Here is a 25,232-nt window from a genome sequence, read left to right as displayed (position 1 = left end):
CCGCAGTTGAATGGTGTGGCTGAGAGGCGTAATCGAACCTTGCTAGACATGGTTTGTTCCATGACGAGTCATGCTTCACTACCTATCTCATTCTGGGGGTATGCCTTAGAGACTGCCGCCCATATCCTTAACTTAGTCCCTACGAAGAAGGTTGCCAAAACACCTCACGAGATGTGGACAGGGAAAGCTCCCTCGTTGGCACACATCAAGGTTTGGGTTTGCGAGGCCTTCATTAGACGAGAGACTCACGACAAGCTCGAAACTCGTAGTGAGCGATGTATTTTCATCGGCTACCCACAGAAGTCCTTTGGATATCTCTTCTATAGACCAAGTGACAATGTTGTCTTCGTTGCGAGGAGAGGGGTTTTTCGAGAGCAAGAACTCATAAGCCAAGGGGACAGCGGGAGGCAAATCGATCTTGAAGAGCTTCAAGAGTCGAGCTATGAAGGAACCTCTAACACTGGCGCTCAACCCGAGGAGGAAACTCCGGTTGAACCGATTGACGAATCCTTACCTCTTTGACATTCCAGTAGAGTTAGTGTTTCGCCTGTGTTGTATGGTTTTCATATAACAAGTGAAGGTGATACGTTTATTAGTGATAGTACACTAATAAATTTGGATGAACCTAATAGCTACAAGGAAGCCATGGCGGGCCCGGAGTATGCGAAATGGAAAGAGGCTATGGGTAGCGAGATTCAGTCCATGTATGACAATCAAGTTTGGAATTTGGCTGACAATGTGCCAGGTCGTAAGACGGTCGGGTGCAAATGGATCTTCAAGAAGAAGACCGACATGGATGGGAAGGTACACACCTATATGGCGTGATTGGTTGCGAAGGGTTTCACTCAAACTCCCGGAGTTGACTATGATGAGACTTTCTCACCAGTTGCGAAAATAAAGTCTATTAGGGTCATGCTAGCCATTGCTGCATTTCATGACTATGAGATATGGCAAATGGATGTCAAAACCGCTTTCCTTAATGGGAAGTTGGCTGAGGATGTTTACATGAGTCAGCCAGAGGGTTTTGTCAATGTGAAGCATCCCAATAGAGTGTGTAAGCTTGAGAAGTCTATTTATGGACTGAAACAAGCATCTCGCAAATGGAATCTTTGTTTCGGTGAGAGACTAATAGGACTTAGTCAGAATACTTACTTGGACAAGGTACTAAAGCGTTTTAGTATGGAGAATTCTAAGAAGGGGGAGTTACCGATCCAATGTAATGCCAAGTTGAGTAAGACTCAAAGACCGAGTACCGAAGTCGAGATAGCAGAGATGAGCTGAGTACCATATCCTTCCGTAGTTGGCTCGATTATGTATGATATGACTTGTACTCGCCCTGATGTGGCCTTCGCTTTGAGCATGGTCAGCAGATATCAAGGGAACCCTAGCAAAGCACATTGGACCCTAGTCAAGAATATTCTTAAGTACCTTCGGAGGACCAAGGAATGGTTTCTAGTCCTCGGTGGGAGTGATGACTTAAGGGTGAGAGGGTATAGTGACGCCAGTTTTCAAACCGACAGGGACAACTACCATTCGCAGTCGGGCTAGGTCTTTACTCTAAATGGAGGAGCAGTGACTTGGAAAAGTTCCAAGCAGGAGACCGTAGCTGATTCAACGTGTGAATAAGAGTATATAGCGGCGAGCGAAGCGTCAAAGGAGGCGATATGGTTGAAGAACTTCATTGGAGACCTTGGAGATGTGCCAGCCATAAAGGAGCCCATGGAAATTTTCTGTGATAATGAAGGAGCGGTTGCCTTGACCAAGGAACCGAGGGATCATGGCAGATCTCGACATATCGACATAAAATATCATTTTATTTGACATCGGGTAGAAGAAGGACTCCTCGTAGTAAAGAGGGTATCGTCGGAGGATAACACAGTAGATCCCCTTACAAAGGGACTGGGTAGGGTTAAGCACTTTCAGCACGCTAGGAGCATCGGGCTGAAGGACGATATTAGTTTAGATTAGATAGTTTAGAAACGTGTAATAGATAAATGTAATTGACAATTGATGATTAAATAAAAGAGTATTATTTACAAGTAAAGTTACTGTCTTATGTTAATTGTTTACCTATTGTTTCATTTTGCATGTTTTGACTTCCTGATGTGAGAACAAGATCTATGCGCAGGGACAAGGTTTGAGAACTCAAACCTTGAGTGAATGCTTGAGATCAATGTCTGCTTGATAATGAATGTTCAAGTCGAGACTGGAAAGACCAGTCAAGTCTTAGATAATCAATTCAACAAATGATCAAGACATTAATTAAGAACAAGAGGATAATGATCAAGGTAACGTCAATTAGTGAAGAACAGGAAGAATGGTTTTAATGTAATAAGAGTAAATGCCAAAAGTAAGAGAAAGATCCATCTTGACTTGTATTGAATGCTCCTATATAAATAGGAGAGAATGTTACAGTGAATTAACCCAAGTGAATACATAGGACCGGACAAAAGATACAAGTCTGACATTCTGATTGTCCTAAATCAACTGTAAACTAAGTCCTATGAAACGTCACATCACAATACAAGACAAAAGTAATAAATGCACAAGAGACAAGACAACTTCATTCCGGACAAGTAATGTTCTGGAGATGAAGGTTTGGTCCGGATCAGCATACATTCCGGACTCCAGGATCAGCTCCGGAATGTGTTCCTCTTCAAAATACTTCACTCCTATTCTCCAACTCCGGACAGGTTCCGGATCACATCTTCCTTCGGAACCAACAGCCTTCGGAATATGTACTTAGGATTGCTAGAGGTTCACTTTCAGGTTCCAACAATCTCCCCCTAAGTGAACTTAGCAATCCATCAAGCTTAGTTCATTTCTTCCTTGATGAAGGTGTATGCTCGGAACAACCATTCACGCACCGCAATATACCAAGTCAGTTGACTTACAAACTTTGCCTTAACCTGTTCCAGAGCATCAGACTTGGACGCCCGGGATATGAACTTCTGAAGAGCTTTGGTAGGAACGAGTTGTTTGTCAAGGACTCGGAAGAAGTCCTTCTTGTTTGTTCTTCTGGTGGTGTAGACAAACCCTAGAACCGGTTCTTCGATCGGACCATCTGCAAGAATTTCAGCTTCCGGAAGAACAAAGTCTATTTTAGCAACAAATTGTTTTGTTCTGTAGAGGTGAGCAAGTTCGTAATCACAGCGGCAGAACTCAGCAACATAGTCTTTGAGGAAGCTGAGAGCTGCGTGATAGGCACCCATACTGATGTCATCCTTTTGATTTTCTCTGAAGTAAGCAGCAAGAGTAAGGATGTCGTTCGGATTCATTGATGGAAAATCCGCATCAGTAACAGTCTTGGGAGTTGGTTTGTTCCGGAGGAGATGGAAACGGAACAGAGGACAATTCAGCTCAAATTTTACCAAAATTTTTCTTCCAAAGCCATGAACTTTGGTGATCCTCTTTCTTGTCCATACCTCCTTGAAGGGTTGAGCATTCTTATCGTAAAAGGTTTTGAGCCTTTCACGTTCTGTCCGGATGATCACTTCCGGATTGTCATTTGGATGGAGCGGAGCAAACTTCGTGTAGAATTTGCTGAAATGAGAGAGAGGAAGATCCAGTTGATCGGTGTCATTTGAGGGAAGGTCATAGTAGAGAGTTGGGATGATATCCTTGGCTTGAAGGATGCCTTCTCGACACAGAGGAGAGATGACACGCATTGGATCGGGATGATCTTTTAACGCTTGAATCAGGATGCTGTCCTCCAGTGCCTTGTGAATTTCTTCCTCATAGCATCCAAATTTTTGTTTGAGGGGAGGTCCGGAGTGAAAGGCTTGTTGTTCGGAAGTCATCGGTTTGTTCCCTTTGTCTCTCTGAAGAGCGTCAATAACCGTCTTCATATTCTCGTCAATGACGAATTCCGGAGTAGGAGTTGGAAGCGGTTCTTCCGGAATGTCATCTGGAGTACGGAGAGGAGAGCCTTGATCAATTGGGGCTATTTTTGGTTCCGGAATAGGAGTAGGAGGCAGCATAGAGGGACTGGTTCGGAAGGCTTGAGCTGTAAGGAAGGATTTTGCCTTAGCCATTTTGACAGCCATTTCAAAAGCGTCCGGAAGAGAGGATGGCCAGGAGACAGCGGACCAGATCCTCTTTTGTTCTTCTGATAAAACCTTCGGAGCAGTCAGCTTTGGAGCTTGAAGACCAAGAATCCCTTTGGAAGCTTCATCCGGAATGTAAATTTCATAATCTTCATCTCCTTCGTTTCCTTCAGTGATTCCCAGGATTCCGGAGACAAATTAAACATCTTCTTCTTCGGAATCGAGGTCCTCATCCCTGAGTGTGAATTCCGAGGCTGGCTTCTATCTCCTGCTTGGGCCTTCTCCCCCTCTTGCATCGGTGACTCTTGAAACCGGTGCAAGCGACAAGTCCTCCTTGATATCATCAAGTTTGGAGAACACCTTCTGAAGACCGGTGGAGAGTTGAAGAGTAAGAGTGTCATAGGCTTTAGAAGTGGGAGCTTGTTCGGAGAGATACTTGAATGTGCTGCTAAGGATTTCAATCATCTCATCAAACTTCCTGTTCGGAACATCCACAATGTTCCAAGTTGAGCGCAGGAGTTTGATTAGGACTTGTTGAATGATCAGATTCATCTCATCCTTCTTCCGGATCTCCTTCTCTAATCGTTGAATTTGTTTCTCATGACGAACATGAGTCTGCTTGATTAGGTCATTGGTAGCAGACATAAGATCGTCATGAACCTTGAGCATGGAGGAGATGGTGTTGAGATAATTGTCGACAAGAGCATCATACTTGGAATCAAGTTGCTCAACAGTGTGTTTCAGCCGGATGGAAATCAGCTGGTCAAGTTGGGCTTCTCTCTCTGCTATTGATGGTCCGGACTGTTGGGAGAGAGACTGAAGAATGGCATCAAGTTTTGAATCAAGTCCGGAGACTTTTTGATCCAATTTCGAATTCAGCTCTGTTACGGATGTCTCTACAGATGACACTTTAGCCATAGTGTCTGAGACATTGTTGCGGATCTCCAGTAAGGCAAATGGGTCAACATGTTCAGCAGCTAAGGATTCAGAATCAGAATCTGAGTGTTGTGGAGGAGGTTGGTGAGCATCCGGATTGGAGGAGGGACCCGGTTTGGCAGCATCTTCGTCTTCTTGAAGATTTGAGTTGGAGCCGTCGTCCGGAGTGGTAGTGGAGGAGGATCCGAAGTCAAAGGCAGACTTGGATACGGATGCTTTGGATTGATAGTGAAAAGAGGTCATGAGATGAGCATCCGGAACTGTTGTTGCTTCTTCCTCCAACATAACTTCTTCCGAGATTTCTTCTTCCGGATCAATGTGGAAGATGCTTTGATGAATGACGATTGGGGGTAGTTCGGAAGTGAGTTCTTTGATGGCGTCATCGTCAGAGGGATGGACATAGGGCATACTGCTTTGGATAGCCCGGTTCCTTATGGAGATGAGAGTGGATTCAACTTGAGCACGAGTCAGGTCCGGACGCCTTGATGCAGCCCTGTTCACATAATCTTCCCACAAAGGATCATTAGAACCTGGTCGTCCTGTACGCCTTTCGGGTATCAGACCAGTTGTGGCATCGGAAGTTGGAGAGACTGCTCCACCTTCCGGATGCTTGGGTTCCAGAACAACGGTTCCGGAGTGTGTGCGTGTGGAAGAGATAATGGGAATATCGAATGTGACACATGGGTGTGTTCCAAGGGGCTGCAAGGAACTTTGTTCAACACCGGCATCACCCTTTTGGGAGGCTGAGGGTGGAATATGTGTAGACTCCTCGTGAGTGTGTGCTTGTGGTGATGAAACATTGAGGGGTACCTCAGATGAGTGGGCAGGAGGGGTGTGCGGACGGCCAGAATCAGCCGGAATGTCATGAGTGCCCTCCTGTTGAGAGGAGGTACTGACTTTGGATTTCTTTTTGGCCTTAGGTTTGGTGGGTGAGGCCTTTCGTTTGGCTGGATGCTTAACTTTGGGTCCGGACTTAGTGTGAGTGGCCTCTTCTGGAGTAGGCTCAACTGAGACCGGGGCAGGCTGTGTTGGGTCGAACACAACCGAGGTCTCAATATGGTGTTTCAAAAAGGGAGATCCGAAAGGAATGAGGGCCAGCATATTGTCCGGAAGTCGTCTGACCGGACAAAAAGATGATTGGTCCGGAATTCTGTAAGTCTTAACAAGTTTGAAAGATACACATACCTCCGGAGGAATGGTGCTCACCGGAATGGGGATGTTAAGTTCCTTGAAGATCTGTTCAATCATCAGGGCCTAAAATCTAGGGCTTGAAATCTCGTTCGGTTTCCTCTTGATGGCAAATTTGCAAAAGTCTTGCCATAACACTTCCGGAAGATCTACAGCGTTGTTGCGTCCGGAATAGATGCTGAATACCACATTCAGCCAGTCTTTGCTTAGGGTATCAGTACCGTCGTGCTTGCCCGATAGTCCACGGATGATAAAATGCATAAGGACGGTCCAAAGCCCTGAAACTGCCGTTTTCTTGAAATCTTTTGCCCTATAGTATTGATTGTACCTGATGAAGTTGAGAAACGTCTGGAACTCCTCAGCAGTTGGTTCCACTACTTCGAAACCAGCAGGATTTGGTGAAATTCCAATGGCCTTGAGAAAGGTTGCTTTGTAGACGGGAATGGTGTGATCATCGATAATGGCGGTTAACAGAACATCATCTTCAAGTTTGATGCTAGTGAATGCACGATGAAGATGAGAAAGAGGGAGTGGAGGATCAGGGATTTTGGTAAGTGGAATGGAGAGATGATGATGTGCAAGAAACTCAATCATTATCCTGATTGATTCGTCGTAGTCGAGGGGATTCAAGGAAAACAGTTGGGTGGTGTCCCTAAGAAAGGGTTCTTGATCTGCAGATGATGATGATCCCTTCGATCCTTTGGATGATTTCTTCCTGGCTATGGATTTCTTAGGAGTTGGAGCAGTTGAAGCTTGGTACTTGGAGGACTCCATTGATGAAGATGAAGAGAGCTTGAAGAACACGAAGAACTGTGAGGGTTTTTGGGAGGTTTGAGAGTTGAGAGATCGTAAAGAGGTAAAGGTAAATGCGAAAAAGTATTTATAGGTAGGGAAAGACGGGTCGGGTCGAAAAAAGGTAATGATGAGGATCCGAGATCCATCGGGTCGCATTTAATGTTGGGAAATTGAGATTAGACAGGTGAGGTGAAAGGGCAAGGCAATTGGTCTAAAAGAGGAGAATGTAACCGTCAATTCGTTTTCCATTTTAGAGGGCGTGCAATCGTGTCACGCAAATCGAGGAAGATTGGATAAGGATCTTCCCAAAAAGTAATCGTTGAGAGAAAAGAAAAACGTTTCACCTTATTACCTCTTGGTATTCCGGATGAATTGTTCCAGACAGGGTTTCCGGAGCAATTTGAAAATTCCAGAGCATTTTGAGAATTCCGGAGCACTTTGAATTTCCGGAGCAAATTTAAAATTCCTAAGCAAATTTGAAATTTCGGAGCACTTTGAATTTCCGGAGCAAATTTGAAATTCCGGATCATTTTTGAAAATTCCGGAGCAAGTTTAAAATTCCGGAGCAAATTTGAAATTCCGGAGCACTTTGAATTTCCGGAGCAAATTTGAAATTCCGGATCATTTTTGAAAATTCCGGAGCAAGTTTAAAATTCCGGAGCAAATTTGAAATTCCGGAACACTTTGAATTTCCGAAGCAAATTTGAAATTCCGGAGCACTTTGAAAATTCCGAAGCAAGTTTAAAATTCCGGAGCAAATTTGAAATTCCGAAGCACTTTGAATTTCCGGAGCAAATTTGAAATTCCGGATCATTTTTGAAAATTCCAGAGCAAGTTTAAAATTTCCTTTCCGGAGTGGATTTCCGGAATTCCTTTACTGAGTGAGTTCCGAAATGGTGATCCGGATGATGGTTGATCTTAATAGTCGTGATGAAGAGAATGAACTGTACAGCGTAAAAAACTCAAGGGATGATTAGCAAAAAAGACAGGTAAAAGGATCCTATGTATTTAGAGGGAAAATAGTTCCGAAGCAAAAATAATTGAGTTCGGAGCATATTTTTCTTCTGAATACTTCTATCGAAGAGAACATGTCTCCTGAAAGAATTGAGGATCAGGCATCATCATACCCATTTTGTTCAGAAAACCATTAAATTTGGTTTCGTCTAATGCCTTAGTAAAGACATCAGCAATTTCATCGTCAGATGGAACAAAGATAAGTTCGATGTTACCATTTAGAACATGATCTTTAATAAAGTGATACTGAATGTCAATGTGCTTCATCATGGAGTGCTGAATTGGATTGTGAGAGATTGCAATGGCACTTTGAGAATCACAGTAGATAGGAATGCGTTGAAATCGGTAACCATAATCCAATAGTTGAGATTTCATCCAGAGAACTTGAGAGGTACAGCTGGCAGCAGCAATGTATTCAGCTTCAGCTGTAGAGAGAGCAATGCAGTTCTGTTTCTTGGATGACCAGCTGACTAAATGACCACCTAAGAATTGACATCATCCTGATGTACTTTTCCTATCGAGTTGAAGACCACCATAGTTCGAATCAGAGTAAGCTTGCAGAAGGAAACTTTCATTTGCTGGATACCAGATTCCGAGGTTCTTTGTACCTTTGAGGTACCGGAATATTTGTTTCACAGCCAAAAGATGAGCCATCTTCGGATTGACTTGAAATCTGGCACATAAGCATGTTGAGAACATAATGTCCGGACGACTTGCAGTGAGATAGAGTAAGGATCCAATCATTCCACGATACTTCTTTTCATCTACTGAAACACCAGAAGGGTCGGCAAAGATTTTGTGACCGAAGCCCATAGGTACCTTGGCTGAGGCACAGGTGTCCATAGAGGATTTCTTGAGAAGCTCAGAAATGTACTTCTCTTGGTGAATGAAAATGCCTTTGTTAGTCTGTTTGACTTGAAGGCCAAGAAAGAAGGTTAATTCTCGATTCATGCTCATTCGGAATCGACTGACCATAAGTTATGCAAAATCAGCAACCATAGATGAATCCGTAGATCCAAAAATGATGTCGTCCACATAAATTTGTACCAACATGAGATGCTTTCCATTTGATCTTCGGAATAGGGTGGAATCAAGTATACCTGTTTGAAAACCTGAGCGTTTGAGAAAATCGGTGAGTGTCTCGTACCAAGCCCGAGGAGCTTGCTTGAGTCCGTAGACAGCCTTTTGGGAGTTTATAACAGTAGTTCGGAAAGGAAAGATTAATAAATCCGGGGGGCTGTTGAAGGTATACTTCAGTGTCAAGTTCATCATTAAGAAAAGCACTCTTAACATCCATTTGATAAACTTTGAAGCCTTTGTGGGCAGCATAAGCAAGAAAGATTCTGATAGCTTCAAGTCGTGCAACAGGAGCAAAAGTCTCGTCGTAGTCAAGACATTCAATTTGAGTAAAACCTTTAGCTACCAATCTTGCCTTATTTCGGATGATAACTCCTGCATCATCTAGCTTGTTGCGAAATACCCATCTTGTACCAACAATAGGGTGATGTTGTAACAACCGGATTTCCAGTTGAGGAAGTGTATAGCCGACGAGTCGGCGGTGGTGCCGCTGGAGGATATTCAGGTGGATGCGAGCCTGAATTATGCTGAGAGGCCGATCGCGATCCGAGATCAGAAGATCAAGGTTCTAAGGAACAAGGAGGTGTCCCTGGTTCAGGTCCAGTGGCAACACCGGAAAGGGTCCGAACTGACCTGGGAGCCGGAGTTGGAGATGCGGGACCAGCATCCAGGGTTGTTTGAGGAGCAAGACTTCGAGGGCGAAGTCTGATTCTAGTGGGGGAGAACTGTAACAACCGGATTTCCAGGTATTATGTTTGATCATTTATTTTGAGAAAAAGAGAAGGACTCGACGAGTTGAGGCGTGGACTCGTCGAGTAGGACCGCGAATGCTGACAGGATTAATGAACGGACTCGACGAGTCGGAAAGGGTGGACTCGACGAGTCCGTGCTGTGGGTTGAAACCCTAAATCCCCGGGCATGTGCCCTATTTAAAGGACCTTATGGCCCTTAATTGCGGGTACCTTTGTCCTTGAGAGTACCAGAGCATCTGTGAGCCTTGTGAGTGAGAAAGGAGGCCAGGACATTGTTCACCATTTCTTGTGGATTTTAGCAAGAAGGAAAGAGGAAGGTCAAGCTAGGCGAGTTGGGGAGCTTGAATCTACTTCCATTTAATCAGAGGAAGCTGTTGGAGGTATCAATCTATGCTCATTCTCGTATTTTTGTTGATTTGGTTGAACCTAGGGTTTCTTTATGCCTTATCTAGCTTAAATCTGGAAAGTGTGAGGTCCCAAGGTGAAATGGTTATTAGATCTGGACCTTAAGGGGTCCAGAGAGTCCCTATCATTATGCTTTATGCCACCCCTTTGGAGTGATGAGCCTAGGAAGCCATTTTGGTAGTTATTTCACCAAAAGAAGCATTAGGTGCCTTGCATGTGGGTCAAGTTTCGACCTTTACATGGTTATTGGTCTTGGGGAGGTCAGATCTATAGTTTAGAAAAGCATATCTGACCTCAGAAGGTCATTTGAGAGATGTTATGGGAGCAACTCGCCGAATCCATAAGGGGGCTCGACGAGTCAAGTCGGGGTTGCCCCGCGATTCGTGACAGGAGGAACCCGTCGAGTGGAAGGATGACTCGACGAGCCAAGAGAGGCTAGGAGGAGTCTGAGGACCTGCATGAACTCGCCGAGTCGCCCATGTGCACTCGACGAGTCGGGTCAAAGTTTGACCGTTGACTTTCGTTGACTTTTAGGGTTTTGGTCAACATTTGGACTTTTGGGTCAAGGAGGGGTAAAATGGTCTTTTACCCTTCTGAGGGATTGTAGAAGGGGATTTAATCTAGCCTTTGAGAGCCATTATTTATTTGAGGATATTGTGTATGTGATTAGGCGGGGGCTAGATCAGTATATTCGTGTGAGAGATCATCCGAGATACCCGAGGTGAGTCTTCTCACTATATATTACCTAGAGTGGTATTTATGTGTAGACCGGAGGGTCTTGTATGTTATGTGTATATATGAGATTATGTGCATTGTGTTATATGTATGCTAAGTGTTGTATAGACCGGACCGGAGGGTCCAACGATATAGACCGGACCGAAGGGTCCAACGATACAGACCGGATCAAAGGGTCCAACGATACAGACCGGGCCGAAGGGTCCAACAAGCTACGGGACTGGAGGGTTCCGCTGAGACACATCGACCGGAGGGTCGTATTGTAGCCTCGAGTGGTGTATGTGTTGTATGTGGTATTTTGGGGAACTCACTAAGCATTATGCTTACCGTGTTGTGTGTTATGTGTTTCAGGTACCAGTGAGGATCGCGGGAAGGCGCCGGCATGATCAGTACACACTCATAGAGATTTTGTTGAGATTCTGGGAATTGTTTTGTGATGATGATATTGGATACATTATGTTTTGATGTTGTTTTATGATTAAAAGTACGATTTAAAAATGAAAAATTGTTTTGGAAATTTACGTTGTTACAAGTTGGTATCAGAGCCTTGGTTTTAGGGATTCGGAAGCACCTTCGGGCGTATCTGAACTCAAACTAAGGATTTGAGGAATTTTTCGCAATAAAACCATTTTTCTAAAAAGAGTAAAAGGTTTTGAGACGAGCAGAACAGAGCAGTGTGTACGGTCAGCCAGCGCCCGAACGGTGATTTCCCAAAATACCCTTACATTATGTGTTATGAGATATGATATGATATGTTATGCAAGCTAGAATAGGCTACGTATTCATATTAGGACTAGAGTGGCCTGATCTAAGATGCCTTAGCCTAGGAGATTACTGCTACTATGAGATGCTTGAGAGTGAGTAGGTAGCAGCGAGGAGCTGATGAGGGGTCTACCGAAGGGTAGCCTATGCTAGCGAGATGTAGAGTGCTTGAGATCTGGGATCCAAGGAGGAGGACTTGGAGTGAATACTGATGCGGTGTGGACGGTAGTATAGGGCCCGTACTACTGAAAACATCGGATCAGTGCGCAGTCCAAGTAAGAATCTTTTGGGTACTAGGGAACAAGTAGGGTTGAGTTATCGAGTGCGGGTATACTCGAGCGGGTCTCTGATATTTTATGTTGTATTTCAGAGAGACATCATGGTGGGGACACGCCAGACACCTGAGAGCAGCAGTGTCAGTGATGAGGAGATCCGTCGATTGATTCATGAGGAGGTGGCTGCGGTCATCCGAGCTGAGATACCAGAGATGTTCGGATCTATCAAGACCACATTGATCGATACTTTTGATGAGCGGTACGCCGCTCTTACTGATGCTGCTGTTATTGCAGCCACCGCAGCCGTCGCTGCTGCCAGGCCACAGGGAGGTGACTCGTTGTTGTACCGAGAGTTCAGCAACACGAAGCCACCAGAGTTTGATGGGACGCAGGATCCGATCGCTGCGATGAGATGGATTGCTGATATTGAGGGGTGTTTCTATACCTGCTCGTGTCCGGAGCATTTGAGAGTACGGTTCGGGCTGAACCAGCTTCGCTTGGGGGCGAAGGACTGGTGGAAGTTTGTATCGGCAGATTTCACCCCCGCTGAGCTTACTGCGGTGACCTCGGAGAGGTTCACCACTATGTTTCGTGATGAGTACGTTCCCCCTGTGGAGAGGGAACGACTGGCTCAGGAGTTTTTGACCCTCAAGCAGGGTACTGATTCTGTTACTGTGGTTACCAGGAAGTTTCATGAGAGGGCGATGTTCTGCCCTGAGCAGGTGTCTACCGAGCAGGCACGCATGAGCCGATATTTGAGCATTTTGAGGAGGGATATTCGGGAGTTCGTGTCGAACTCGACTTACCGGACCTTTGCTGAGCTCAAGACAAATGCTCGGAAGAGGGAGATCGAGCTAGAGACTCAGGCCAGGGAGGAGGCGGAGTCTCAAGGGAGGGATCGGCGGCCGGCACAGTCTCAGCCGCAGCCAAGCGGGCAAAGCCCACTCATTCGAGATCTGGGGGTCCAAAGGGCCGCACTTGTGGGAAGTGCGGCAAGAGCCACGAGGGAGTGTGCATAGCTGGGGTGTGTTACAAGTGCGGGAAGGAGGGGCATTATGCGAGGGATTGCCCCAAGGGGTTCACGGTTTGCTTCCATTGCAACCATACCGGCCATCGGAAAGCCGAGTGCCCACAGCTACTGCAGGGATCTGCACCTACTGCTCGAGCTACTGAGATCCGGCCAGCGAAGGCCGAGGCACCAAAGGCTCGCGGGAGAGCCTTTTAGTTAACAGCGGAGGAGGTCCGCGCAGCGCCCGATGTCGTGGCTGGTATGTATTCTTTCATTTATTTATGCTGAGTATGAGATATTGTGCTTATATTATCATATGCGTAGGTACTTTTCTTGTGAGTTCTGTACCTGCTTTGGTGTTATTTGACTCGGGTGCGAGTCGGTCATTTGTGTCATTAGCGTTTAGTCAGCACCTCAGTATCCAGCGAGAGGCGTTGAGTCGACCTCTACGAGTTTCCATAGCTGACGAGAGAGCGGTGTATGCCACTGATGTGATTCGAGGATGTGTACTCGAGATCTTCGGTGTTGAGTTCCCGATTGATTTGGTCCCGATTGCGATGGGAGAGGTGTGTGTCATAGTGGGCATGGATTGGTTGAGCCATTTTGGGGCTGTTATAGACTGCGAGCGACAGTTGGTGACGATACGAGACCCTAGTGGGGGAGTTCTTACGGTGTACGGCGAGGGTACCCGTTCAGGGTCAGCATTCTGTTCGGCTGCTAGAGCAAGGCAGAGTCTACAGCAGGGCTGTAGTGGGTTTGTGGCCTACGTGATGGACACACGAGTAGCAGCGGAGAGGCCTAGTTCTGTTGATGATGTGCCGATAGTGCGAGAGTTCCCGGACGTTTTCCCTGAGGAGTTGCCAGGTGTGCCTCCCGAGAGGCAGGTGGAGTTTCGCATCGATTTGGTTCCGGGAGCGGCGCCTATCGTCAAGGCGCCCTATCGCCTTGTGCCACCAGAGATGCAGGAGTTATCCTCACAGCTTCAGGAGCTGTTAGGGAAAGGATTTATCAGACCGAGTAGCTCACCTTGGGGAGCACCGATCCTTTTTGTCAAGAAAAAGGATGGTTCACACCGGATGTGCATTGATTACCGGGAGTTGAACAAGTTGACGGTCAACAACCGTTACCCACTACCGAGGATCGATGATTTGTTCGATCAGTTGCAGGGAGCGTCTTGGTTTTCCAAGACTGATCGGAGGTCGGGATATTATCATATGAGAGTGTGTGATGAGGATATCCAGAAGACGGCGTTCAGGACTCGTTATGGGCATTACGAGTTCGTGGTGATGCCTTTTGGGCTCATCAATGCACCGGCGGCGTTCATGGATCTCATGAACAGGGTGTGCAGACCGATGTTGGATCGTTCGGTGATCATGTTCATTGATGATATATTGGTGTATTCGAGATCTAGAGAGCAGCATGAGGAGCATTTGAGGGAGGTCCTCGGAGTTTTGAGATCGGAGAGGCTTTACGCCAAATTCTCCAAGTGTGATTTCTGGTTACGAGAGGTCCAGTTCCTGGGGCATCTCGTTAACCAGAATGGGATATTGGTCGATCCGGCCAAGATTGAGGCGGTGATGAACTGGGAGGTGCCGAGGTCCCCCACCGAGATCAGGAGTTTTCTGGGGTTGGCCGGCTATTATAGGAGATTTATTAAAGATCTCTCCAAGATTGATGTTCCTCTCACCAGGTTGACCCGGAAGGGCGTGGCTTTCATTTGGGGCCCGGAGCAACAGGCCTCATTCGAGACACTTCGCCAGAGATTATGCGAAGCCCCAGTGTTAGCCCTTCCGGAGGGGTTAGAGGATTTTGTGGTGTATTGTGACGCATCGATGTCGGGGTTGGGTGCAGTACTTATGCAGAGGGGTCATGTGATAGCATATGCATCGAGGCAGCTGAAGCCTCATGAGGCGAGGTATCCCACCCACGATCTAGAGTTGAGGACGGTAGTGTTTGCCCTCAAGATCTGGCGTCACTATCTGGCGCATACCATCCACAGACGGACGGTCAGAGCGAGCGGACGATTCAGACGCTTGAGGACATGCTTAGGGCATGTGTGTTGGACTTCGGAGGAAGTTGGGACACATACCTACCATTGGCTGAGTTTTCCTATAACAACAGCCACCATTCTAGTATTGGTATGCCTCCCTTCGAGTTTTTGTATGGGAGGAGGTGTCGGACTACCATTTGCTGGGCAGAGGTAGGACAGCGTGTGATGGGCAGCACTGAGATAGTGCTTCAGATGACCGAGCAGATACAGTAGGTTAGAAAAAGGTTGTTGACAGCTCAGAGCCGCCAGAAGAGTTATGCGGATAGGCGACGATCCGAGCTGGAGTTCCAGGTGGGAGACTTCGTGCTCCTGAAGGTGTCTCCTTGGAAAGGAGTGATTCGATTCAGGAAGAGGGGCAAGCTGGGGCCCCGGTACAGTAGGCCGTTCAGGGTGACCGCGAGGCTGGGCAGGGTAGCGTATCGGTTGGAGCTACCTGCGGAGTTGAGCCAGATTCATGATACCTTCCACGTGTCTCAGTTGAGGAAGTGTATAGCCGACGAGTCGGCGGTGGTGCCGCTAGAGGATATTCAGGTGGATGCGAGCCTGAATTATGCTGAGAGGCCGATCGCGATCCGGGATCGTAAGATCAAGGTTCTAAGGAACAAGGAGGTGTCCCTGGTTCAGGTCCAGTGGCAACACCGGAAAGGGTCTGAGCTGACCTGGGAGCCGGAGTTGCAGATGCAGGAGCAGCATCCAGGGTTGTTTGAGGAGCAAGACTTCGAGGGCGAAGTCTGATTCTAGTGGGGGAGAATTGTAACAACCGGATTTCCAGGTATTATGTTTGATCATTTATTTTGAGAAAAAGAGAGGGACTCGACGAGTTGAGGCGTGGACTCGTCGAGTAGGACCGCGAATGCTGACTGGATTAATGAACGGACTCGACCAGTCGGAAAGGGTGGACTCGACGAGTCCGCGCTGTGGGTTGAAACCCTAAATCCCCGGGCCTGTGCCCTATTTAAAGAACCTTATGGCCCTTAATTGCGGCTACCTTTGTCCTTGAGAGTACCAGAGCATCTGTGAGCCTTGTGAGTGAGAAAGGAGGCCATTATTCACCATTTCTTGTGGATTTTAGCAAGAAGGAAAGAGGAAGGTCAAGCTAGGCGAGTTGGGGAGCTTGAATCTACTTCCATTTGATTAGAGGAAGCTGTTGGAGGTATCAATCTATGCTCATTCTCGTATTTTTGTTGATTTGGTTGAACCTAGGGTTTCTTTATGCCTTATCTAGCTTAAATCTGGAAAGTGTGAGGTCCCAAGGTGAAATGGTTATTAGATCTGGACCTTAAGGGGTCCAGAGAGTCCCTATCATTATGCTTTATGCCACCCCTTTGGAGTGATGAGCCTAGGAAGCCATTTTAGTAGTTATTTCACCAAAAGAAGCATTAGGTGCCTTGCATGTGGGTCAAGTTTCGACCTTTACGTGGTTATTGGTCTTGGGGAGGTCAGATCTATAGTTTAGAAAAGCATATCTGACCTCAGAAGGTCATTTGAGAGATGTTATGGGAGCAACTCGCCGAGTCCATATGGGGGCTCGACGAGTCGAGTCGGGGTTGCCCCGCGATTCGTGACAGGAGGAACCCGTCGAGTGGAAGGATGACTCGACGAGCCAAGAGAGGCTAGGAGGAGTTTGAGGACCCGCATGAACTCGCCGAGTCGCCCATGTGCACTCGACGAGTCGGGTCAAAGTTTGACCGTTGACTTTCGTTGACTTTTAGGGTTTTGGTCAACATTTGGACTTTTGGGTCAAGGAGGGGTAAAATGGTCTTTTACCCTTCTGAGGGATTGTAGAAGGGGATTTAATCTATCCTTTGAAAGCCATTATTTATTTGAGGATATTGTGTATGTGATTAGGCGGGGGCTAGATCAGTATATTCGTGTGAGAGATCATCCGAGATACCCGAGGTGAGTCTTCTCACTATACATTACCTAGAGTGGTATTTATGTGTAGATCGGAGGGTCTTGTATGCTATGTGTATATATAAGATTATGTGCATTGTGTTATATGTATGCTAAGTGTTGTATAGACCGGACCGGAGGGTCCAACGATATAGACCGGACCGAAGTGTCCAACGATACAGACCGGACCGAAGGGTCCAACGATACAGACGGGGCCGAAGGGTCCAACGAGCTACGGGACTGGAGGGTTCCACTGAGACACATCGACCGGAGGTTCGTACTGTAGCCTCGAGTGGCTTATGTGTTGTATGTGGTATTTTGGGGAACTCACTAAGCATTATGCTTACCGTGTTGTGTGTTATGTGTTTCAGGTACCAGTGAGGATCGCGGGAAGGCACCGGCATGATCAGTACACACTCATAGAGATTTTGTTGAGATTCTGGGAATTGTTTTGTGATGATGATATTGGATACATTATGTTTTGATGTTGTTTTATGATTAAAAGTACGATTTAAAAATGAAAAATTGTTTTGGAAATTTACGTTGTTACAGATGTCGAGGAGGAGGTACGAGAGTCCAGACTTCATTTCGATCAAATTCTGCCAGTTCTTCTTGCATGGCTGTAATCCAATCAACATGCTCTAATGCTTCCTTGATGGATTTGGGTTCAACCATGGATATGAATGCTGAAAAATGGCATTCATTTTGGATGTTGGTAGTTGAGCGAGTTTGTACACCAACATTCGGATTGCCTATCACTTGGTTCGGAGGATGATCCTTCGTCCAAACATGCAATCGAGGGAGTTCTTGTGCAGCCGAAGATCCTACATCAACAGTAGAATTGATTTGCTCCCCCTGAATGATTTGAATATTGGGATGGTGCTCCCCCTGAACTTCTGAGCCGGAGAGGTTGACATCATCATCAGAATGAAACTCAAAGAAATTTTCGTTTTCATCAATGTTGAGAGGATTTGAGTCATCGAAATCAGCAGCTGCATCTTGGAAGCCATCCACATTTGATTCAAGAGAGGGATTTGCATTATTATTCTCCCCCTCAACCTGAGAAGGTTGAAACGGTTCGGAATCAAATGGAGGCAGGCTCGGAAGTGGACCGGAGAGGTTGTGAGAAACTGGGGCTTCCGAAGGAGGAATTAGAATCAGAGATGGTCGTGATCGAGATTCGGAATCAAGAGCTGTTTCGGAAGGACCGATGAGGGTTTCAAAGTCAACCTCGAGAATGGTTTGAGGGTTCGGACATCCTGTCGGAGGAGCATCAGACTCCATGATGTGAGTTGTGACGTGAGTGGGGCCAGAATTCCGAACAAAGTTGTCATCAAAGGTAATATCAAAGCTTTCTTCCAGAACACGAGTTCTTCGGTTGAGAACTCTGTAAGCCTTTGATTTGGAAGAGTACCCAAGAAAGATAGCTTCATCAGCTTTAGGTTGGAACTTTGTGAGCTGATCACGGTTGTTTTTGATGAAGCATCTGCATCCGAAGACATGTAGGAAGGAAATTGTTGGCTTTCGACCATTCATTGCTTCGTATGGTGTCATTTTGAGACGTCGATTGATGATACTTCGATTTTGAGTGAAACAAGCAGTGGATACAGCTTCAGCCCAAAGATAGAGTCGTAGGTTTGCATAGTTCAGCATTGAACGAGCGGCTTCAACAAGTGTTCTATTACGTCTTTCAACTGCACCATTTTGTTGTGGAGTGTAGGGAGCTGAGAAGTTGTGATCGATTCCTTTTTCTGTGAGAAACTTCTCAATGGTGGAATTAACAAATTCTGAACCATTATCACTTCGGATTCTTCTGACCAGGAGTTTGATAAGAAATTCTATTCCTTTGATAAAATTGATGAGCTCAGGGGCTATTTCTGATTTCAGCCTTAGGAAGAAGACCCAGGTGAACCTTGTAAAATCATCAACAATCACAAGAATGTATTTCTTATGATGAAGACTTTCTACAGTGGATGGTGCACAGCGATCAATGTGTAGAAGTTCCAATGGATCAGAGATGGACTTTTCTATGATAACAGGATGACCCTTCTTTGATTGCTTACCACACTCACATGCAGCACATAAATGATCATTTTCGAACTTGAGAAGAGGTAAACCTCTTACCATTTCACCTGATACAAGATCATTCATGTACCGAAAGTTCAGATGTGCGAGCCTTCGGTGCCATAACGAACTGACGTCAGGAACAGCTTTGGAGAGAAGGCAGAGTTGCGGTTTGCCAATGATCATATTGATGTCAAGTGGGTACATGTTTTTGTTGCGAAGATACTTTATCAAACATTCTTTTCGGTCTTCAGTCATCACATAGCTATATTTTTTGCAAAATTCCACTCATCGGCTTGAGTCAGTGAGCTGAGCAACACTTATCAAATTATGTTTCAAGTCAGCTACATAAGCAACATGTGAAATAGAGAAGTTTCCATTGGTGAGAGTTCCATAACCACGAATTTGAGAATTGGAGTTGTTGCCATACGTCACGTAATCAGCATTTGGAGAAAGCTTTAAATCTCGCAGAAAATCCTTCTGCCCCGTCATGTGCATGGAGCAAGCACTATCAATATACCATATTGTTTCTTGCTCCGAAGCACAAAGTGCCTGCAAAATTAGTGAGCAATGGAGCTTTTAGGCTCCGAGTTAGACTTTGGGACGTAGGCATGGACTTTGGACTTTGATTGTGACTTTGGAACAACTACGTGTTTCTTGGTGAGATTACTTGAGTTCTTTGGAAACAGACAGAATGCTAATGTCTTTTCATCTATCCAGTAGTCATATTCAACTACTTGTGGGTTCGGAGCTGACTTCTTTGGAACTGTGGTATCCGAAGGATTGACACTTTTTGTTGTCTCCGAGACAGTTGTTTTGTTAACAGATGTTTTGATTTTTCACACAAGATTTTTGTTTGAAGATTTTGAAACAGTGGTTTTTGAACTTGTGGATTTGTTTGATGACACATTGTTCTTTGAAATTTTCGGTTTAAAAATTGTGCCATCAGATTTTGCAATAAAGACAGATGAAACATTTCGAGGTGCCGGCGAAGTATTTCGGATGGTTTTGACATTGACATTAACATGAGCTTGAGGTGATTTGGAGTTAAGGACTTCCTTTGGTTCCGAACGAACAGGAGGTTCGGAAGGTCTTTTTAGGATTCTTGTGGGAACAAACGAATTTTGACTACGGTTTTGACATAAGGACTTCCTTGTGTTGTTCTTAAATGAGTTTGGTTTAGAGTTGGCAAGGAACCTGGAATTTTGTCTAGTCTTAATTTCCTTTTTGTAAGCATTTCTAGCTTCTACCTTGGGATCTACAACATCTTTTCTATTCAACATTGGTTTTCTCTTAGGATGAGGAGAGGATCCATAAGTTTGTCCTTTGGATGGATTTGTAAACTTAGGAATAATGGGAACCAATTTGGTTTTTGAAAGAACTACGGAGTCCGATTCACATGAATCAGAGGACACATTGCTTGAGACTTCAACTTTATCATCTAAAGATGCCCATACAAATTCTGAGGCATTTACTTCAGTTGTTTCTGGAATAATTTCCTCAATCACACAGTTGTTGACGTGATTGCTTTTAGGAACATGGTCTACACAATTTTGAAGACTATAATGATATTCCGTGGTCCGATTCAGGTCCAGGTTTATCAGAGGCGGAAGAGGCGTGGAATCAGGACATTTGACAACTATTGGTTGGAACTCAGGAATTAGGGACTCAAAAGATCTTTTAGCCTCCGGAAGGGGTGACAATGGAGAAACAGGAGTGTTCGAATGTTTAATGTTCGGAACCTCTCCCATGAATGTCAAATTTTGCAATTCCTTTAGGGCACTAACAATTGGTTTCGAAAACTCGCTTCCGAGACCAGGAGCTTTGGACCATGGATGACGAAAATTATGAGTCATCCGAATGTCAGCTTCAAGCATGTCTACAGAGTTATGCAAAGCATCTATTTTCGCATTAAGACGTTTGTTATCAGAAATCAAAATATTTCGTTCAGAGTAAGTGATTTCACATTTATCTTTCAAAATGATACATTCATCTTTTGACATTACAAGTTCATGCTCTAGAGACTCGATTTTCAATTTCTTATCCTCAAAACGTAATCTAAGACGATTTAGTTCACAGTCTTTCTTCTCACTGGCTTCTATGGCAGACTCATAGGCTTTATAGATGGTGTTCATATCTGTTTGGATCTGGGTCAGATAAGGTTCACATAAAGTCAAATCAAAATTATTATCAGAGATCATGGATTTTACCTGCTGAACAATGCTTCGACCTGGTGGATCGTTAGTGGCCATGTAGCAGTAGTGAGGTTCAGCAACATCATCTTCATTTTCGGATCCAGAAGACCAATAACCTTCATCACATTCAACCGTTTGTCTTGCCATCAAACACATGTTTCTTCCAGTCACTAAATCATCATCATCTCCGGATGACCAATATCCTTCGACATCTCTTGAAACGGTAGTGACAAATGCTTTCTCACTTTCAGCCATTTCTTGTGCTCTTCGGACATAATAAGCTGAGTCCTTGACTTTTGGTTTTTGTGGAGCATCAGCTAGACAGTCTTTGGCAAAGTGATTTGCATAACCACATTTATGACACAAGATCTTTGGTTTGTCTGATTTAGAATTTTGAGAAGATTAGGATCGGAGTTTGGTTTAGTGAGATTGGGCTTATACGCAGGAGGATTTTCAGAGGTCTGTTTCGGTTCCGGAGAGGAATATGGTTGAGGATGGGTTTGGTGAGGAGCACTGAATCTGTTTTGGTATGGCTTGTAAGAGGGATTGAAAGGTCGTTTGTATTTCATGGAGAGTAAGGCAAATTCTTGTTGGAAACGGAGTTCAGAATCTAAGATTTTGGAATCATCGCCAGGATAGATGTGTATGGGTAAAGAAGTTAAGGATGACTGAGTTAATGGAACAGTGGGTTTGTAAGGTTCCGGAGCAGGTGGGTTCAGAATCTAAGATTTTGGAATCATCGCCAGGATAGATGTGTATGGGTAAAGAAGTTAAGGATGACTGAGTTAATGGAACAGTGGGTTTGTAAGGTTCCGGAGCAGGTGGGTTCGGAATGGTTGATTCAAAAGAGCTGACTAGAGCAAGTGGTCCTCCGGAAAGTTCTCTTATGGTTTGAGCAACGTTTGATTCATGTCCTTGAAGCTCATCAAAAAGTTGATAGAGTTTCAAATTTTTTAAGGAACCATTGCTTTGAAGACGGGACTTTACATTTCCCCATCCTTTACCAAGACTGTTAATAAACTTGAGATTGTACTCGAGAGGAGTTCGAACAATCCCATAAGCAGTCATGTTGTTGACAACGATTCGATATCGGTTGGAGGCTGAGGCTACAGATTCACCTGGAGTAGTAGTGAAGGTGTCAAAGTCATTGACAACCGAGGTGAGTCGTTTGTCCTTCATATTTTCGGAACCTTCAATCAGATCCTGAAGAGTGTCCCAAATTTCTTTGGCTGATTTGCATAGCTTGATGTGCTCAAAGAGTGATGGAGGAACACCAAACACCATTTCCTAGAAGGCAACTTGATCAGCATGCAGCTTCTCAATATCATCCGCAGTTAGAGGGGTTGGACGAACTTCATCCTCTCGCATGAGCTGAGCAGTTGCATCTCTTACAACTGTTCTTACAGGAACATGAGGGCCTTCTTTGACGGATCTCCAGATTTGTTCACCTTTCTCTTTGGCTAGTAAAAACCTTTCCATTCTAACTTTCCAATGATCATATTCTTCCACAACTAGCAATGGGGAACGTGTAGGGCCACCCACGCTATTTGTGATTTGCATTGAAATCATTTGTTGAGGATTTGAAGCAGCCATTGAAGTCAAGATATCTTCAAGCTTAAGTGGTATATAGAAGAACTTTTATCCTTAACACAGAAATGGTTAAAATACCAAGGTAAATTCAAACCAACTATAATCTGATCTTATGGATTCAAAGGACAACCACTCGAGCTCTGATACCAATTGTGAGAACAAGATCTATGCGCAGGGACAAGGTTTGAGAACTCAAACCTTGAGTGAATGCTTGAGATCAATGTCTGCTTGATAATGAATGTTCAAGTCAAGACTGGAAAAAGACCAGTCAAGTCTTAGATAATCAGTTCAACAAATGATCAAGACATTAATTAAGAACAGGAGGATAATGATCAAGGTAACGTCAATTAGTGAAGAACAGGAAGAATGTTTTTAATGTAATAAGAGTAAATGCCAAAAGTAAGAGAAAGATCTATCTTGACTTGTATTGAATGCTCCTATATAAATAGGAGAGAATGTTACAGTGAATTAACCCAAGTGAATACATAGGACCGGACAAAAGATACAAGTCTGACATTCTGATTGTCCTAAATCAACTTTAAACTAAGTCCTATGAAACGTTACATCGCAATACAAGACAAAAGTAATAAATGCACAAGAGACAAGACAACTTCATTCCGGAAAAGTAATGTTCTGGAGATGAAGGTTTGGTCCGGATCAGCATACATTCCGGACTCCAGGATCAGCTCCGGAATGTGTTCCTCTTCAATATACTTCACTCCTATTCTCCAGCTCCGGACAGGTTCCGGATCACATCTTCCTTCGGAACCAACAGCCTTCGGAACATGTACTTAGGATTGCTAGAGGTTCACTTTCAGGTTCCAACACCTGAATAATAAGATTATTTGAACGTTCCACAGTCGCTCATACTTTAGGAGTAGGTATGAAAGAAGATTGTCATGAATTGGTGTGTAGATTGTCTAAAGTGTATTGGACATAGCAAAGGTTTGATGCAACATTCATGAGTGCTTATGAATAAGATTTGAGCAATGGATTAAACCCGCGCTTGCTGGAATCACTTCATGGAATTTATCTCGAGTGATCGCAAGACGATAATATCATATGGTCTTAAAACCTAGATATATGGTTTATTATTTGCAAGTTGGTTGTGCATTGATAATGCGTAAACGCATCAGTAACTTGATGTTATAAAACACATTGTTGTGCATAATTTGATGAGTAAATGGTAAATGCATATAAGTCGAAGTTTATCTGTTCCTTTTATCCTAAGAGGGTAAAAGCGATATATGGGACCCTCGATGATTTGGTTTGACTTATGTGCCAGGCCCGGTCAGGACTGAATTGATGTGTTAAATTAAGTTCTATGTCAGACGAATCAGAGATCGAGAAACAAACTGCTGGACAATAAGTATGACTATGTTCCATGTATTTGTCCGCACGATATCTAGAACGGAGGACTATACGATCCCTTATCTAAAGGACAGGTTACTGATAAGATCAGAGTTCAACAACGTCTTTGAGAGCTACGATTGCTAATCGGATTGTACTTACACTATAGTTACTATACTTATCCAAGTGGGAGACTGTTGTATTAGTGTCTAAGCCCATAACTATATTTGGTATGTACTTGACCCAGTTGTGCATGGTCCTTTTGGGTTGCCTTCACCAAAGCAACTTGATAAGATGATTTATGAAGAGAGAGGTTATTATGGTTTATTAATATATTATATGAATAATATATTAAAAGAGAAATGATATAGTTTAATTAATATTAGACAAGAATTAATTAAGAATTAATTATGTGGCTAAAGACATTAATTAAATAAAGGGGACTTAAACTGTCAAATGTGTGATAGTTGAATATTGGGCTGAGAAGCCTTATGGACTAGGCATGGACGAAATGAAGGATGTATCCATATTAATTTCGGTCATAAGGGCCCTATTTCAGAAGGTTCCTTGGACTGCTTAAGGCCTAAGCTGTCCATTAGGGTTTTGACTGAAACCCTAGCAGCACAAGAATAAATAGAACCCCTAGGGCATCAGATTTCGACCACTGGAAACCCTAGAAGAGTTCATAGTCGAAATTGTGTCTCTCCCCTCTCTCCAATATCATCCTCTTGCTTGTGTGGTGTTTGTAAGCCATTAGAGGAGTGATATTTGTGACTCTAAGCTCCAAGACAAGAATATTCAAGCCATTGTTGAAGAGGTAATCATCTAGATCTGAGTTTATATGATATTTTAGAAATATGTATGCTAGATCTAGGGTTATTAAGTCTTGGATGGATTGCATGTACAATAGAGAAACCTAGATCCAAGCTTTAGGGTTTGTATGAGCACATAGGATGTTCTTTTGTATAAAACCCATCAATGTTAATCTTTGGTACTGATCAAGATGAAGTTGATAAAACCAAGAAATTCTTATCATCTAGTTTTGACATGAAAGACATGGGGGAGGCTGAGGTAATTCTTGGTATAAGAATAAGAA

The sequence above is a fragment of the Lactuca virosa genome, chromosome 8 (assembly GCF_052849685.1).
Source record: "Lactuca virosa cultivar CGN04683 chromosome 8, Lactuca_virosa_CGN04683_v6, whole genome shotgun sequence".
Classification (NCBI taxonomy): domain Eukaryota; kingdom Viridiplantae; phylum Streptophyta; class Magnoliopsida; order Asterales; family Asteraceae; genus Lactuca; species Lactuca virosa.
This window is presented reverse-complemented; position numbering follows the sequence as displayed.